Source organism: Arachis hypogaea, chromosome 5 (assembly GCF_003086295.3).
Source record: "Arachis hypogaea cultivar Tifrunner chromosome 5, arahy.Tifrunner.gnm2.J5K5, whole genome shotgun sequence".
In the NCBI taxonomy this organism is placed as follows: domain Eukaryota; kingdom Viridiplantae; phylum Streptophyta; class Magnoliopsida; order Fabales; family Fabaceae; genus Arachis; species Arachis hypogaea.
In genome coordinates this window covers 17,856,902-17,876,250 of record NC_092040.1, presented here as the reverse complement: position 1 = coordinate 17,876,250, position 19,349 = coordinate 17,856,902, and the positions used below count along the sequence as shown (strand labels likewise).

At 38.4% G+C, this 19,349-nt stretch overlaps 1 non-coding gene across 1 annotated transcript; it reads left to right on the top strand.

Moving 5' to 3' along the window:
• Positions 1-1,076: 1,076 nt before the first annotated feature.
• LOC112805126 (small nucleolar RNA R71) lies at positions 1,077-1,180 on the top strand. Its single transcript, XR_003203735.1, has one exon. It is a non-coding gene; the product is annotated as a small nucleolar RNA R71 (small nucleolar RNA).
• The last annotated feature ends 18,169 nt before the right edge of the window (positions 1,181-19,349 follow it).

Sequence of the window (19,349 nt, the reverse complement as noted above, 5' to 3'; positions counted from 1 at the left end):
CTAGTTCACTAATGAGCAAGGGAGGTTCACTTTCCCAAGTCTCATTACCAAACAACTTGGCATTCAGGTTCATGATAGCTCCTAAGTATTGAGCAACTTGCTCTCCAGTTACATCTTCATCCTCTTTAGAGGAAGAATAGTCTTCAGAGCTCATGAATGGCAGAAGGAGACTTAATGGAATCTCTATGTTCTTTATATGAGCCTCAGATTCCTTTGGATCCTTAATAGGAAACTCCTTCTTGCTTGAAGGATGTCTTAGGAGGTCTTCCTCACTAGGATTTTCGTCCTCCTCCTCCCTTGTGCATTCGGCCATATTGATTAAATCAATGGTCTTGTACTCTCCTTTTGGATTCTCTTCTATATTACTTGGGAGAATACTGGGAGGAGTTTCAATGACTTTCTTACTCAGCTGGCCCACTTGTGCCTCCAGATTTCTGATGGAGGATCTTGTTTCACTCATGAAACTGAAAGTGGCCTTTGACAGATCAGAGACTAGATTGGCTAAATTAGAAGTGTTTTGTTTAGAATTCTCTGTCTGTTGCTGAGAAGATGATGGATAAGGCTTGCTATTGCTCAGCCTATTGCGTCCACCATTGTTAAAGCCTTGTTGAGGCTTTTGTTGATCCTTCCATGAGAAATTTGGATAATTTCTCCATGATGAATTATAGGTGTTTCCATAAGGTTCACCCATGTAATTGACCTCTGCCATTGCAGGGTTCTCAGGATCATAAGCTTCTTCAGAAGCTGCCTCTTTAGTACTGTTGGATGCATTTTGCCATCCATTCAGACTTTGAGAGATCATGTTGACTTGCTGAGTCAACACTTTGTTCTGAGCCAATATGGCATTCAGAGCATCAATTTCAAGAACTCCTTTCTTCTGAGGTATTCCATTATTCACGGAATTCCTCTCAGAAGTGTACATGAATTGGTTGTTTGCAATCATGTCAATGAGTTCTTGAGCCTCTTCAGGCGTTTTCTTTAGGTGAATAGATCCTCCTGCAGAATGGTCCAATGACATTTTCGAAAATTTAGACAGGCCATAATAGAATATATCTAATATGGTCCATTCTGAAAACATGTCAGATGGACATCTTTTGGTCAGCTACTTGTATCTTTCCCAAGCTTCATAGAGGGATTCACCATCTTTTTGTTTGAAGTTTTGAACATCCACTCTCAGCTTGCTCAGCTTTTGAGGAGGAAAGAATTTATCCAAGAAGGCGGTGACTAGCTTATCCCAGGAGTCCAGGCTATCCTTAGGTTGTGAATCCAACCATATTCTAGCTCTGTCTCTTACAGCAAAAGGGAAAAGCATGAGTCTGTAGACTTCAGGATCAACTCCATTCGTCTTTACATTCTCACAAATCTGCAAGAACTCAGTTAAAAACTGGTAAGGATCTTCAGATGGAAGTCCATAAAACTTGCAGTTTTGTTGCATTAAGGCAACTAGCTGAGGTTTCAGCTCAAAGTTGTTGGCTCCAATGGCAGGAATGGAGATGCTTCTTCCATCAAATTTGGATGTTGTCTTTGTGAAGTCACCAAGCATTCTCCTTGCATTATTATTATTTTCGGCTGCCATCTCCTTCTCTTGTTCTAATATTTCTGAAAGGTTACCTTTAGATTGTTGTAACTTAGCTTCTCTTTAATTTTCTCTTCAGAGTCCTTTCAGGTTCTGGATCAATTTCAACAAGAGTGCCTTTTTCCTTGTTCCTGCTCTATAAAAGAGAAGAAAACAAGAAAAGAAGAGGAATCCTCTATGTCACAGTATAGAGATTCCTTTATGTTAGTAGAAAAAGAAAGGGGAGAAGAATGAAGAAGAGTGGGTTCGGATATTTAAGTGAAGAGAGGTGAAGAGAAGTGTTAGTAATTAAATAATTAAATAGAATAAGAGAGAAGAGATAGAAAATTCGAAAATAATTTTAAAAAAAAGGGGTTAGTAATTTTTGAAAATTAGAAATAAGATAAGATTAAAATTAAAATTTAAAACAAAAAGAATTTTTGAAAAAGAGATGAGATATTTTCGAAAATTAGAGAGGAAAGAGTAGTTAGGTGGTTTTGAAAAAGATAAGAAACAAACAAAAAGTCAAAGAGTTAGTTGAAAAAGATATTAAAATCAAATTTGAAAAGATAAGAAGATAAGAGGTTAGATAAGATATTTTGAAATCAAATTTTGAAAAAGATAAAATTTTTGAAAAAGATAAGATAAAAGATAAAAAGATTTAATTTTTAAATTTAAAATTAATTACTTAACTAACAAGTAACTACAAGATATGATTCTAGAATTTAAAGATTGATCCTTTCTTAACAAGCAAGTAACAAACTTCAAATTTTTGAATCAATCACATTAATTGTTAGCTAATTTTCAAAAACTTGATATAAAGGTAAGAAAAAGATTTTGAAAATATTTTGAAAAATATTTTTGAAATTTTTGAAAAAAATAAAAAAAATAAAAAAGATATAATTTTTGAAAAAGATTTTAAAAAGATAAGATTTTTAAAATTGAAAATTTGACTTGACTTGTAAGAAACAACTAATTTTGAAAATTTTTGACTAAGTCAACTCAAATTTTCGAAAATTATGAGAAAAATAAGGAAAAGATATTTTTTGATTTTTAAATTTTAAAGATGAGAGGGAAAAACATGAAAAAGACCCAAAATATGAAAATTTTGGATCAAACACATAATACATGCAAGAACACTATGAATGTCAAGATGAACACCAAGAACACTTTGAAGATCATGATGAACATCAAGAACATATTTTTGAAAAATTTTTGATGCAAAGAAAACATGCAAGATACCAAACTTAGAAATCTTTAATGCTTGGAAAATATGAATGCAAAAATGCACATGAAAAAAACAAACAACACAAAACAAGAAAACATCAAGATCAAACAAGAAGACTTGTCAAGAACAGCTTGAAGATCATGAAGAACACTATGAATGCATGGAATTTTCGAAAAATGCAAGAAAATTTTTTAAAAACATGCAATTGACACCAAACTTAAAAATTGACTCAAGACTCAAACAAGAAACACAAAATATTTTTTATTTTTATGATTTTATGAATTTTTTTTGTATTTTTATTATATTTTTCGAAAATATTCTTTAGAAAAGCGAAAAAGAAAAGAAAAATTTTTGAAAAAGATTTTTGAAAAGAAAATTACCTAATCTGAGCAACAAGATGAACCGTCAGTTGTCCATACTCGAACAATCCCCGGCAACGGCGCCAAAAACTTGGTGGACGAAATTGTGATCAACAATAATGGCTCTTTGGCATGTGTATAAAAACATTAACTCAGCACTTTCTTTCCACAATCTCGTTCAACTAACCAGCAAGTGTACTGGGTCATCCAAGTAATACCTTACGTGAGTAAGGGTCGATCCCACAGAGATTGTTGGTATGAAGCAAGCTATGGTCACCTTGTAAATCTCAGTTAGGCAGATTAAATGCTTTTGGGTTTCGAAAATTAATAATAAATAGAAAATAAAAAGGGATAGAAATACTTATGTAAATCAATAGTGGGAATTTCAGATAGGCGTGTGGAGATGCTAGAATCCTTTCGAATCTCTACTTTCTTATTGCTTTCATCCAATTCTTCTTACTCCTTTCCATGGCAAGCTGTATGTAGGGCATCACCATCATCAATGGCTACTTTTAATCCTCTCGGGAAAATGGTCCTATGCGCTGTCACTGCACGGCTAATCGTCTCGAGGCATCACCCTTGTTGATAGCTACATCCCATCCTCTCAGTGAAAATGGTCCAAATGCTCTGTCACAGCACGGCTAATCATCTGTCGGTTCTCAATCAGGTTGGAATAGAATCCATTGATTCTTTTGCGTTTGTCATCACGCCCAGCCTTCAGGAGTTTGAAGCTCGTCACAGTCATTCAATACCGGAATCCTACTCGGAATACCACAGACAAGGTTAGACTTTCCGAATTCCCGGGATCCTACTCGGAATACCACAGACAAGGTTAGACTTTCCGGATCCCCATGAATGCCGCCATCTATCTAGCTTATACCACGAAGATTCTGTTGGGGAATCTAAGAGATATGCGCCCGGCCTAAAGTAGAACAGAAGTGGTTGTCAGTCACGCGCGTTCATAGGTGAGAATAATGATGAGTGTCACGGATCATCACATTCATCAAGTTGAAGTGCAACGTATATCTTGGAATAAGAATAAGATAGAATTGAATAAAAAGTAATAGTAATTGTATTGAAGCTTGAGGTACAGCAGAGCTCCACACCCTTAATCTATGGTGTGCAGAAACTCTATCGTTGAATATACATAAGTGAAAGGTTCAGGCATGACCGAATGGCCAGCCCCCTAAAACGTGCTCAATGGCCTCCTAAGATGAAGAATAAAACAAAATTGAGACCAAAGATGAAACGTGGTCAAAAGACGACTAATACACTAGTAAAAAGTCTTATTTATACTAAACTAGCTACTAGGGTTTACATGAGTAAGTAATTGATGCATAAATCCACTTCCGGGGCCCACTTGGTGTATGTTTGGGCTGAGCTTGATCTATCCACGAGCTGAGGCTTTTCTTGGAGTTGAACTCCAAGTTATAACATGTTTTGGGCGTTCAACTCCGGATCATGACGTGTTTCTGGCGTTTAACTCTAGACAGCAGCATGTACTTGGCGTTCAACGCCAAGTTACGTCATCAATTTCCGAATAACGTATGGACTATTATATATTGCTGGAAAGCTCTGGATGTCTACTTTCCAACGCCGTTGAGAGCGCGCCAATTGGAGTTCTGTAGCTCCAAAAAATCCATTTCGAGTGCAGGGAGGTCAGATTCCAATAGCATCAGCAGTCCTTTTGTCAGCCTTTTTCAGAGTTTTGCTCAAGTCCCTCAATTTCAGCCAGAAATTACCTGATATCACAGAAAAACACACAAACTCATATTAAAGTCTAGAAATGTGAATTTAGCATAAAAACTAATGAAAACATCCCTAAAAGTAGCTTGAACTTACTAAAAACTACCTAAAAACAATGCCAAAAAGCGTATAAATTATCCGCTCATCAGCGAGTAAGGGTCGATCCCATGAAGATTGTTGGTATAAAGCAAGCTATGGTCACCTTGTAAATCTTAGTCAGGCAGACTCAAATGGTTATGGATGATGTATGAATAAAACATAAAGATAAAGATAGAGATACTTATGTAATTCATTGGTGAGAATTTCAGATAAGCGTATGGAGATGCTTTGTCCCTTCCGTCTCTCTGCTTTCCTACTGTCTTCATCCAATCCTTCTTACTCCTTTCCATGGTAAGCTATATGTAGGGTTTCACCGTTGTCAGTGGCTACCTCCCATCCTCTCAGTGAAAATGTTCAACGCACCCTGTCACGGCACGGCTAATCATCTGTCGGTTCTCAATCAGGTTGGAATAGAATCCATTGATTCTTTTGCGTCTGTCACTAACGCCCAGCCTTCAGGAGTTTGAAGCTCGTCACAGTCATTCAATCATTGAATCCTACTCAGAAAATCACAGACAAGGTTTAGACCTTCCGGATTCTCTTGAATGCCGCCAATTCTAGCTTATACCACGAAGATTCCGATTAAGGGATCCAAGAGATAAACATTCAAGCCTTATTTGCTTGTAGAACGGGAGTGGTTGTCAGGCACGCGTTCATAAGTGAGAATGATGATGAGCGTCACATAATCATCACATTTATCATGTTCTTGGGTGCAAATGAATATCTTAGAACAAGAATAGGCTGAATTGAATAGAAGAATAATAGTAATTGCATTAATACTCGAGGTACAGAAGAGCTCCACACCTTAATCTATGGTGTGTAGAAACTCCACTGTTGAAAATACATAAGAACAAAAGTGATCATTGGCTTCGGCCCCAGAGAGGGAACCAGAAGAACCAAGATGAAAATACAATAGCAAAAGGTCCTATTTGTAGAGAACTAGTAGCCTAGGGTTTACAAAGATGAGTAAATGACATAACAATCCACTTCCGGGCCCACTTGGTGTGTGCTTGGGCTGAGCATTGAAGCATTTTCGTGTAGAGACCTCTCTTGGAGTTAAACGCCAGCTTTTGTGCCAGTTTGGGCGTTTAACTCCCGTTCTTGTGCCAGTTCCGGCGTTTAACGCCGGGCAGTTTTGAGCTAATTTGGAACGCCGGTTTGGGCCATCAAATCTCGAGCAAAGTATGGACTATTATATATTTCTGGAAATCCCAAGATGTCTACTTTCCAACGCCGTTGAGAGCGCGCCAATTGGGCTTCTATAGCTCCAGAAAATCCACTTCGAGTGCAGGGAGGTCAGAATCCAACAGCATCTGCAGTCCTTTTTAGTCTCTGAATCAGATTTTTGTTCAAGTCCCTCAATTTCAGCCAGAAAATACCTGAAATCACAGAAAAACACACAAACTCATAGTAAAGTCCAGAAAAGTGAATTTTAACTAAAAACTAATAAAAATATAATAAAAACTAACTAAAACATACTAAAAACATACTAAAAACAATGCCAAAAAGCGTATAAATTATCCGCTCATCACAACACCAAACTTAAATTGTTGCTTGTCCCCAAGCAACTGAAAATCAAATAAGATAAAAAGAAGAGAATATGCAATGAATTCCAAAAACATCTATGAAGATCAGTATTAATTAGATGAGCGGGGCTTTTAGCTTTTTGCCTCTGAACAGTTTTGGCATCTCACTTTATCCTTTGAAATTCAGAATGATTGGCTTCCATAGGAACTCCGAATCCAGATAGTGTTATTGATTCTCCTAGTTAAGTATGATGATTCTTGAACACAGCTACTTTATGAGTCTTGGCCGTGACCCAAAGCACTCTGTCTTCCAGTATTACCATTGGATACATACATGCCACAGACACATAATTGGGTGAACCTTTTCAGATTGTGACTCAGCTTTGCTAGAGTCCCCAATTAGAGGTGTCCAGGGTTCTTAAGCACACTCTTTTTGCCTTGGATCACAACTTTCTTTTTCTTTCTTCTCTCTCTTTTTTTTTCGTTTTTCTCCTTCTCTTTTTTTTTGTATTCACTGCTTTTTCTTGCTTCAAGAATCATTTTTATGATTTTTCAGATCCTCAGTAACATGTCTCCTTTTTCATCATTCTTTCAAGAGCCAACATTCATGAACAACAAATTCAAAAGACATATACACTGTTTAAGCATACATTCAGAAAACAAAAGTATTGCCACCACATCAAAATAATTAATCTGTTATAAAATTTAAAATTCATGCAATTCTTCTCTTTTCAATTAAGAACATTTTTCATTCAAGAAAGGTGATGGATTCATAGGACATTCATAACTTTAAGGCATAGACACTAAGACACTAATGATCATGTAATAAGACACAAACATAGATAAACATAAGCATAAAATTCAAAAAACATGAAAATAAAGAACAAGGAAATTAAAGAACGGGTCCACCTTAGTGATGGCGGCTTGTTCTTCCTCTTGAAGATCTTATGGAGTGCTTGAGCTCCTCAATGTCTCTTCCTTGCCTTTGTTGCTCCTCTCTCATGATTCTTTGATCTTCTCTAATCTCATGGAGGAGGATGGAATGTTCTTGGTGCTCCACCCTTAATTGTCCCATGTTGGAACTTAATTCTCCTAGGGAGGTGTTGATTTGCTCCCAATAGTTTTGTGGAGGAAAGTGCATCCCTTGAGGCATCTCAGGGATTTCATGATGAGTGGGATCTCTTGTTTGCTCCATCCTTTTCTTAGTGATGGGCTTGTCCTCATCAATGGGGATGTCTCCCTCTATGTCAACTCTAACTGAATAACAGAGGTGACAAATAAGATGAGGAAAGGCTAACCTTGCCAAGGTAGAGGACTTGTCCACCACCTTATAAAGTTTTTGGGCTATAACCTCATGAACTTCTACTTCCTCTCCAATCATGATGCTATGAATCATGATGGCCCGGTCTAGAGTAACTTCGGACCGGTTGCTAGTGGAAATGATTGAGCGTTGGATAAACTCCAACCATCCCCTAGCCACGGGTTTGAGGTCATGCCTTCTCAGTTGAACCAACTTCCCTCTTGAATCTCTCTTCCATTGGGCGCCCTCTTCACAGATATCTATGAGGACTTGGTCCAACCTTTGATCAAAGTTGACCCTTCTAGTGTAAGGGTGTTCATCTCCTTGCATCATGGGCAAGTTGAATGCCAACCTTACATTTTCCGGAATAAAATCTAAGTATTTCCCCCGAACCATTGTAAGCCAATTCTTTGGGTCCGGGTTCACACTTTGATCATGGTTCTTGGTGATCCATGCATTGGCATAGAACTCTTGAACCATTAAGATTCCGACTTGTTGAATGGGGTTGGTAAGAACTTTCCAGCCTCTTCTTCGGATCTCATGTTGGATCTCCGGATATTCACTCTTTTTGAGTTTGAAAGGGACCTCGGGGATCACCTTCTTCAAGGCCACAACTTTATAGAAGTGGTCTTGATGCACCCTTGAGATGAATCTCTCCATCTCCCATGACTCGGAGGAGGAGGCTTTTGCCTTCCCTTTCCTCTTTCTAGAGGTTTCTCCGGCCTTGGATGCCATAAATGGTTATGGAAAAACAAAAAGCAATGCTTTTACCACACCAAACTTAAAAGGTTTGCCCGTCCTCGAGCAAAAGAAGAAAGAAGAGAGCAGAAGAAGAAGAAATAGAGGAAATGGAAATGGCGTTGTGGTTCGGCCAAAGGGGAAGAAGTAGTGTTTAGGTTGTGTGAAAATGAATGAGTGAAGATGGGTTTATATAGGAGTGGAGAGGGGGTGTATGGTTCGGCTATGAGAGGGTGGGTTTGGGAGGGAAAGTGGTTTGAATTTGAATGGTGAGGTAGGTGGGGTTTTATGAAGGATGGATGTGAGTGGTGAAGAGAAAGATGGGATTTAATAGGTGAAGGGTTTTTGGGGAAGAGGTGTTGAGGTGATTGGTGAATGGGTGAAGAAGAAGAAAGAGAGTGGTGGTGTAGGTGGGGATCCTGTGGGGTCCACAGATCCTGAGGTGTCAAGGAAAAGTCATCCCTGCACCAAGTGACGAGCAAAAATGCCCTTCATGCCAATTCTGGCGTTAAACGCTGGGCTGGTGCCCATTTCTGGCATTTAACGCCAAGTTCTTGCCCTTTTCTGGCGTTTAACGCCAGTCTGGTGCCCCTTTCTGGCGTTAAACGCCCAGAATGGTGACAGACTGGGCGTTAAACGCCCATTTGCTACCCTTACTGGCGTTTAAACGCCAGCAAGATCTTCCTCCAGGGTGTGCTATTTTTCTTTCTGTTTTTCATTCTGTTTTTGATTTTTCAATTGATTTTGTGACTTTCCATGATCATTAACCTACAGAAAACATAAAATAACAAAAGAAAATAGATAAAATATAACATTGGGTTGCCTCCCAACAAGCGCTTCTTTAATGTCAGTAGCTTGACAGTGGGCTCTCATGGAGCCTCACAGATGCTCAGAGCAATGTTGGAACCTCCCAACACCAAACTTAGAGTTTGAATGTGGCTGTTCAACACCAAACTTAGAAGTTGGTTGTGGCCTCCCAACACCAAACTTAGAGTTTGACTGTGGGGGCTCTATTTGACTCCGTTTTGAGAGAAGCTCTTCATGCTTCCTCTCCATGGTGACAGAGGGATATCCTTGAGCCTTAAACACAAAGGATTCTTCATTCACTTGAATGATCAATTCTCCTTTGTCCACATCAATCACAGCCTTTGCTGTGGCTAGGAAGGGTCTGCCAAGGATGATGGATTCATCCATGCACTTCCCAGTCTCTAGGACTATGAAATCAGCAGGGATGTAACGGTTTTCAACTTTCACCAAAACATCCAGTACAAGTCCATAAGCTTGTTTTCTTGAGTTATCTGCCATCTCTAGTGAGATTCTTGCAGCTTGTACCTCAAAGATCCCTAGCTTCTCCATTACAGAGAGAGGCATGAGGTTTACACTTGACCCTAAGTCACACAGAGCTTTCTTGAAAACTTCCCAGGATCTTGTCTCTTTTGAGGTAATCTCTGCCTAGACAAGTCATCCAGTTCTTTGGTGAGCAAAGGGGGTACATCCTCCCAAGTCTCATTACCAAATAACTTGTCATTTAGCTTCATGATTGCTCCAAGGTATTTAGCAACTTGCTCTTCAGTGACATACTCATCCTCTTCAGAGGAAGAATACTCATCAGAGCTCATGAATGGCAGAAGTAAATCCAATGGGATCTCTATGGTCTCAGTGTGAGCCTCAGATTCCCATGGTTCCTCATTAGGGAACTTATTGGAGGCCAGTGGACGTCCATTGAGGTCTTCCTCAGTGGCGTTCACTGCCTCTCCCTCCTCTCCAAATTCGGCCATGTTGATGGCCTTGCACTCTCCTTTTGGATTTTCTTCTGTATTGCTTGGAAGAGCACTAGGAGGGAGTTCAGTAATTTTCTTGCTCAGCTGACCCACTTGTGCCTCCAAATTTCTAATGGAGGATGATGAGCAGATAATTTATACGCTTTTTGGCATTATTTTTAGGTAGTTTTTAGTAAGTTCAAGCTACTTTTAGGGATGTTTTCATTAGTTTTTATGTTAAATTCACATTTCTGGACTTTACTATGAGTTTGTGTGTTTTTTCTGTAATTTCAAGTAATTTCTGGCTGAAATTGAGGGACTTGAGCAAAACTCTGAAAAAGGCTGACAAAAGGACTGCTGATGCTGTTGGAATCTGACCTCCCTGCACTCGAAATGGATTTTCTGGAGATACAGAACTCCAAATGCTGCGCTCTCAACGGCGTTGGAAAGTAGACATCCAGAGCTTTTCAGAAATATATAATAGTCCATACTTTATTCGGAAATTGACGACGTAATTTGGTGTTGAACGCTAAGTACATGCTGCTGTCTGGAGTTAAACGCCAGAAACACGTCATGATCCGGAGTTGAACGCCCAAAACACGTTATAACTTGGCGTTCAACTCCAAGAAAAGCCTCAGTTCGTGGATAGATCAAGCTCAGCCCAAACATACACCAAGTGGGCCCCGGAAGTGGATTTTTGCATCAATTACTTACTCATGTAAACCCTAGTAGCTAGTTTAGTATAAATAAGACTTTTTACTAGTGTATTAGTCGTCTTTGACCACGTTTCATCTTTAGTCTCAGTTTTGTTTTATTCTTCATCTTAGGAGGCTATTGATCACGTTTTAGGGGGCTGGCCATTCGGCCATGCCTGAACCTTTCACTTATGTATTTTCAACAGTGGAGTTTCTGCACACCATAGATTAAGGGTGTGGAGCTCTGCTGTACCTCAAAGTTTCAATACAATTATTATTACTTTCTATTCAATTCTCTTTGATTTTTATTCCAAGATATACGTTGCACAACACTTTGATGAATGTGATGATCCGTGACACTCATCATCATTCTCACCTATGAACGTGCGTGACTGACAACCACTTCCGTTCTACTCTAGGCCGGGCGCATATCTCTTAGATTCCCCAACAGAATCTTCGTGGTATAAGCTAGATAGATGGCGGCATTCATGGGGATCCGAAAAGTCTAACCTTGTCTGTGGTATTCCGAGTAGGATCCTGGGAATCCGGAAAGTCTAACCTTGTCTGTGGTATTCCGAGTAGGATTCCGGTATTGAATGATTGTGACGAGCTTCAGACTCCTGAAGGATGGGCGTGATGACAAACACAAAAGAATCAATGGATTCTACTCCAACCTGATTGAGAACCGACAGATGATTAACCGTGCTGTGACAGAGCATTTGGACCATTTTGACTGAGAGGATGGGATGTAGCTATCAACAAGGGTGATGCTTCCAGACGATTAGCCGTGCAGTGAAAGCGCATAGGACCATTTTCCCGAGAGGATTAAAAGTAGCCATTGATGATGGTGATGCCCTACATACAGCTTGCCATGGAAAGGAGTAAGAAGGATTGGATGAATGTAATAAAAAAGTAGAGATTCGAGAGGAGCACAGCATCTCCATACGCCTATCTGAAATTCCCACTATTGATTTACATAAGTATTTCTATCTTATTTTATTTTCTATTTATTATTAATTTTCGAAACCCATAACCATTTAATCTGCTTAACTAAGATTTACAAGGTGACCATAGCTCGCTTCATACAAACAATCTCTGTGGGATCGACCCTTACTCACGTAAGGTATTACTTGGATGACCCAGTACACTTGCTGGTTAAGTTGAATGAAGTTGTGATCATAAATTCCAATAGAGCCAATTTTTAAATCTCATGCAAATACAAAGACGATCACAATTTCGTCCACCAAGTTTTTGGCGCCGTTGCCGGGGATTGTTCGAGTATGGACAACTGACGGTTCATCTTGTTGCTTAGATTAGGTAATTTTCTTTTCAAAAAAAAACTTTTTCAAAATTTTTCTTTTCTTTTTCGTTTTTCCAAAAAATATTTTCGAAAAAAAAATTTATAAAAATCCAAAAAAAATTAGAAAATCATAAAAATAAAAAATATTTGGTGTTTTTTGTTTGAGTCTTGAGTCAATTTTTAAGTTTGGTGTCAATTGCATGCTTTAAAAATTTTTCTTGCATTTTTCGAAAATTCCATGCATTCATAGTGTTCTTTATGATCTTCAAGTTGTTCTTGACAAGTCTTCTTATTTGATCTTGATGTTTTCTTGTTTTGTGTTGTTTGTTGTTTTTCATATGCATTTTTTGTTTGTTAGAGTCCATGCATTAAAGATTTCTAAGTTTGGTGTCTTGCATGTTTTCTTTGCATCAAAAATTTTTCAAAAATGTGTTCTTGATGTTCATCATGATCTTCAAAGTGTTCTTGGTGTTCATCTTGACATTCATAGTGTTCTTGCATACATCTTTTGTTTTGATCCAAAATTTTCATGTTTTGGGTCATGTTTGTGTTTTTCTCTCTCATAATTAAATTTTAAAAATCAAAAAAATATCTTTTCCTTATTTTTCTCATAATTTTTGAAAATTTGAGTTGACTTAGTCAAAATTTTTTAAAATTAGTTGTTTCTCACAAGTCAAGTCAAATTTTCAATTTAAAAAAAAATCTTATCTTTTTAAAATCTTTTTCAAAAATCATATCTTTTCAATTTTATCTTTGTTTTTCGAAATTTTTCAAAAATCTTTTTTAAATTATTTTCAAAATCTTTTTCTTATCTTTATATCATATTTTCAAAATTACACTAACAATTAATGTGATTGATTCAAAAATTTGAAGTTTGTTACTTTCTTGTTAAGAAAGGTTCAATCTTTAAGTTCTAGAATCTTATCTTGAAGTTTCTTGTTAGTGAAGTAAGTAATTTTAAATTTAAAAATTAAATTTTTTTTAGAAAGCTTTTAAAAATTAAATCTTTTTATCTTTTATCTTATCTTTTTCAAAAATTTTACCTTTTTCAAAATTTGATTTCAAAATATCTTATCTAACCTCTTCTCTTCTTATCTTTTCAAATTTGATTTTAATATCTTTTTCAACTAACTCTTTGACTTTTTGTTTGTTTCTTATCTTTTTTAAAACCACCTAACTACTTTTCCCTCTCTAATTTTTGAAAATATCTCATCTCTTTTTCAAAAATTCTTTTTGTTTTAAATTTTAATTTTAACCTTATCTTATTTCTAATTGTCAAAAATTACTAACCCTTTTTTTTTCTAAAAAATTATTTTCGAATTTTATATCTCTTCTCTCTTATTCTATTTAATTATTTAATTACTAACACTTCTCTTCACCTCTATTCACCTAAATATCCGAACCCACTCTTTTTCATTCTTCTCCCCTTTCTTTTTCTACTAACATAAATGAATCTCTATACTGTGACATACAGGATTCCTCTTTCTTTTCTTGTTTTCTTCTCTTTCATATGAGCAGGAACAAAGATAAAGGCACTCTTGTTGAAATTGATCCAGAACCTGAAAGGACTCTGAAGAGAAAATTTAGAGAAGCTAAGTTACAACAATTTAAAGGTAACCTTTCAGAAATATTAGAACAAGAGAAGAAGATGGCAGCCGAAAATAATAATAATGCAAGGAGAATGCTTGGTGACTTCACAAAGCCAACGTCCAAATTTGATGGAAGAAGCATCTCCATTCCTGCCATTGGAGCTAATAATTTTGAGCTGAAACCTCAGCTAGTTGCCTTAATGCAACAAAACTGCAAGTTTTATGGACTTCCATCTAAAGATCCTTACCAGTTTTTAACTGAGTTCTTGCAGATCTGTGAGACTGTAAAGACGAATGGAGTTGATCCTGAAGTCTACAGACTCATGCTTTTCCCTTTTGCTGTAAGAGACAGAGCTAGAATATGGTTGGATTCACAACCCAAGGATAGCCTGGACTCTTAGGATAAGCTGGTCACTGCCTTCTTGGATAAATTCTTTCCTCCTCAAAAGCTGAGCAAGCTGAGAGTGGATGGTCAAACCTTCAAACAAAAAGATGGTGAATCCCTATACGAAGCTTGGGAAAGATACAAGCAGCTGACCAAAAGATGTCCATCTGACATATTTTTAGAATGGACCATATTAGATATATTCTATTATGGTCTATCTGAATTTTCGAAAATGTCATTGAACCATTCTACAGGTGGATCTATTCACCTAAAGAAAATGCCTGAAGAGGCTCAAGAACTCATTGACATGGTTGCAAACAACCAATTCATGTACACTTCTGAGAGGAATTCCGTGAATAATGGGATACCTCAGAAGAAAGGAGTTCTTGAAATTGATGCTCTGAATGCCATATTGGCTCAGAACAAAGTGTTGACTCAGCAAGTCAACATGATCTCCCAAAGTCTGAATGGATAGCAAAATGCATCCAACAGTACTAAAGAGGCAGCTTCTGAAGAAGCTTATGATCCTGAGAACCCTGCAATGGCAGAGGTTAATTACATGGGTGAACCTTATGGAAACACCTATAACTCATCATGGAGAAATCATCCAAATTTCTCATGGAAGGATCAACAAAAGCCTCAACAAGGCTTTAACAATGGTGGACGCAATAGGCTGAGCAATAGCAAGCCTTTTCCATCATCTTCTCAGCAACAGACAGAGAATTCTGAACAAAACACTTCTGATTTAGCCAATCTAGTCTCTGATCTGTCAAAGGCCACTTTCAGTTTCATGAGTGAAACAAGGTCCTCTATTAGAAATCTGGAGGCACAAGTGGGCCAGCTGAGTAAGAAAGTCATTGAAACTCCTCCCAGTATTCTCCCAAGCAATACAGAAGAGAATCCAAAAGGAGAGTGCAAGGCCATTGATGTGATCAATGTGGCCGAATGCACAAGGAAGGAGGAGGACGAAAATCCTAGTGAGGAAGACCTCCTGGGACGTCCTTCAAGAAAGAAGGAGTTTCCTATTAAGGATCCAAAGGAATCTGAGGCTCATACAGAGACCATAGAGATTCCATTAAATCTCCTTCTACCATTCATGAGCTCCGAAGATTATTCTTCCTCTGAAGAGGATGAAGATGTGACTGGAGAGCAAGTTGCTCAGTATTTAGGAGCTATCATGAAGCTGAATGCCAAGTTGTTTAGTAATGAGACTTGGGAAAGTGAACCTCCCTTGCTCATTAGTGAACTAGATACTTGGATTCAGAAAATTTTACCTCAAAAGAGACAAGATCCTGGCAAGTTCTTAATACCTTGTACCATAGGCACCATGACCTTTGAAAAGGCTCTATGTGATCTGGGGTCAGGGATAAATCTTATGCCACTCTCTGTAATGGAGAAGCTGGGGATCATTGAGGTACAACCTGCCTTGTTCTCATTACAATTGGCAGACAAGTCATTGAGACAAGCTTATGGAATAGTGGAGGACGTGTTAGTAAAGGTTGAAGGCCTTTACATCCCTGTTGATTTCATAATCTTAGACACTTGGAAGGAAGAGGATGAATGCATTATCCTTGGAAGACCTTTCCTAGCCACAGCAGGAGCTGTGATAGATGTCAACAGAGGTGAACTAGTCCTTCAATTGAATGGGGACTACCTTGTGTTTAAGGCACATGGCCATCCCTCTGTGACAAAAGAGAGTAAGCATGAAGAGCTTCTCTCAGTTCAGAGTCAAGAAGAGCCCCCACGGTCAAACTCTAAGTTTGGTGTTGTGAGGCCACAACCAAACTCTAAGTTTGGTGTTAAAACTCCATATCCAAACTCTAAGTTTGGTGTTGGGACTATACAACATTGACCTGATCACCTTTGTGGCTCCATGAGAGCCACTGTCAAGCTATTGACTTTAAAGAAGCGCTTGTTGGAAGGCAACCCAATTTTATTTATCTAATTTTTATTTTATTGTTATTTTGTGTTTTATTAGGTACATGATCATGAGGAGTCACGAAAAAAATATAAAAATTAAAAACAGGATCAAAAACAGCAGAAAAAATCACACCCTGGAGGAAGCACAGACTGGCGTTCAACGCCAGTAAGGAGCATCTGGCTGGCGTTCAACGCCAGAACAGAGCATGAAATTGGCGCTGAACGCCAGAAACAAGCAACATTCTGGCGCTGAACACCAGGAATGTGCCTAGAGGAAAAGCTGGCGCTGAACGCCAGAAACATGTTACTTATGGGCGTTGAACGCCCAGAATGTGCACCACTCGGCGTTTAAACGCCAGAATGGTGTGCAAAGGCATTTTACATGCCTATTTGGTGCAGGGATGGAATTCCTTGACACCTCAGGATCTGTGGACCCCACAGGATCACCTCAGGATCGATGGACCCCACAGGATCCCCACCTACTATATTCCCACCTTACCTCCTAATCCTATTTTACTCTTCCCCATGTCACACTTCCCAAAAACCCTTCACCAATCACCTCAATCTCTCTTCCCAATCACCTATTCACCACTCACACCCACCCATTCTTCCCCATAAACCCTACCTACCTTCAAATTTAAAAACATTTTCCCACCCAATCCCACCCTAAATGGCCGAACCTACCCTCTCCCCTCTCCCTATATATACCCTTCCATTACACTTCATTTTCACACAACACTACCCCCTCTACTATACCTTGGCCGAATCCATATCCCCTCCTTCTCCTCCATATTCTCTTATTCTTCTTCTCTTCTTTCTTCTCTTGCTCGAGGACGAGCAATATTTTAAGTTTGGTGTGGTCAAAGCACAATCTTTTTTGTTTTCCACTACCATCAGTGGCACCTAAGGCCGGAGAATCCTCTAGAAAAGGAAAAGGGAAGACAAAAGCTTCCACCTCCGAGTCATGGGAGATGGAAAGATTCATCTCCAAGAGCCATCAAGCCCACTTCTATGATGTTGTGGCAAAGAAGAAGGTGATCCCTGAGGTCCCTTTCAAGCTCAAGAAAAATGAGTACCCGGAGATTCGACATGAAATCCGAAGAAGAGGTTGGGAAGTTATAACCAACCCCATGCAACAAGTCAGAATCTTAATGGTTCAAGAGTTCTATGCCAATGCATGGATCACTAGGAACCATGATCAAAGTATGAACCCGAGTCCAAAGAATTATCTCACAATGGTTCGGGGGAAATACTTAGATTTTAGTCCGGAAAATGTGAGGTTGGCGATTCACTTGCCCATGATGCAAGGAGATGAACGCCCCTACACTAGAAGGGTCAACTTTAATCAAAGGTTGGACCAAGTCCTTATGGACATATGTGTGGAAGGAGCTCAATGGAAAAGAGACTCCAAGAGGCAAGCCAGTCCAACTAAGAAGACTGGACCTCAAGCCTGTAGCTAGAGGATGGTTGGAGTTCATTCAACGCTCCATCATTCCTACTAGCAACCGATCTGAAGTTACTGTGGATCGGGCCATCATGATTCACAGCATCATGATTGGAGAGGAAGTAGAAGTTCATGAGGTCATCTCCAATGAAATCTACAAAATAGCCGACAAGCCCTCCACCATGGCAAGGCTAGCTTTTCCTCACCTTATTTGCCATCTATGTTACTCAGCTGGAGTTATCATAGAAGGAGACATCTCCATTGAAGAGGATAAGCCCATCACCAAGAAGAGGATGGAGCAAGCAAGAGAGACCCTTCACGGTTCTCAAGAGATGCATGAGGAAGCTCATCATCAAGAAATCCCTGAGATGCCTCAAGGGATGCACTTTCCTCCCAACAACTATTGGGAACAATTAAGGGTGGAACATCATGAGCACTCCATCATTATCCATGAAGTAAGAGAAGATCAAAGAGCAATGAGGGAGGAGCAACAAAGGCAAGGAAGGGACATAGAAGAGCTTAAGGACATTGTTGGTCCTTCAAGAAGAAGACGCCACTAAAGGTGGATTCATTCCTTGTTCTTATTTCTTTCTGCTTTTTGGTTTTTATGTTGTCTTTATCTATGTTTTGTGTCTTTATTTCATGATCATTAGTATGTAGTAACTATGTCTTAAAGTTATGAATAATTCCATTAATCCTTCACCTTTCTTAAATGAAAAATGTTTTTAATTCAAAAGAACAAGAAGTACATAAATTTTGAATTTATCCTTGAATTTAGTTTAATTATATTGATGTGGTGACAATACTTTTTGTTTTCTGAATGAATGCTTGAACAGTGCATATTTTTGATCTTGCTATTTATGAATGTTAAAATTGTTGGCTCTTGAAAGAATGATGAACAAAGAGAAATGTATTGATGATCTGAAAAATCATAAAATTGATTCTTGAAGCAAGAAAAAGCAGTGAAAAAAATGGCAAAAAAAATAGAAAGAAAAAGAAAAAGCAAGCAGAAAAAGCCAATAGCCTTTAAAACCAAAAGGCAAGGGTAAAAAGGATCCAAGGCTTTGAGCATCAATGGATAGGAGGGCCCAAGGAAATAAAATCTAGGCCTAAGCAGCTAAATCAAGCTGTCCCTAACCATGTGCTTGTGTCACGAAGGTCCAAGTGAAAAGCTTGAGACTGAGTGGTTAAAGTCATGATCCAAAGCAAAAAGAGTGTTCTTAAGAGCTCTGGACACCTCTAACTGGGGACTCTAGCAAAGCTGAGTCACAATCGGAAAAGGTTCACCCAGTCATGTGTCTGTGGCATTTATGTATCTGGTGGTAATACTGGAAAACAAAATGCTTAGGGCCACGGCCAAGACTCATAAAAGTAGCTGTGTTCAAGAATCAACATACTTAACTAGGAGAATCAATAACACTATCTGAAATTCTAAGTTCCTAGAGAAGCCAATCATTCTAAACTTCAAAGGAAAAAGTGAGATGCCAAAACTGTTCAGAAGCAAAAAGCTACAAGTCCCGCTCATCTAATTAGAATTAATATTCATTGATATTCTGGAATTTATAGTATATTCTCTTCTTTTTATCCTATTTGATTTTCAGTTGCTTGGGGACAAGCAACAATTTAAGTTTGGTGTTGTGATGAGCGGATAATTTATATGCTTTTTGGCATTGTTTTTAGGTAGTTTTTAGTAAGTTCAAGCTAC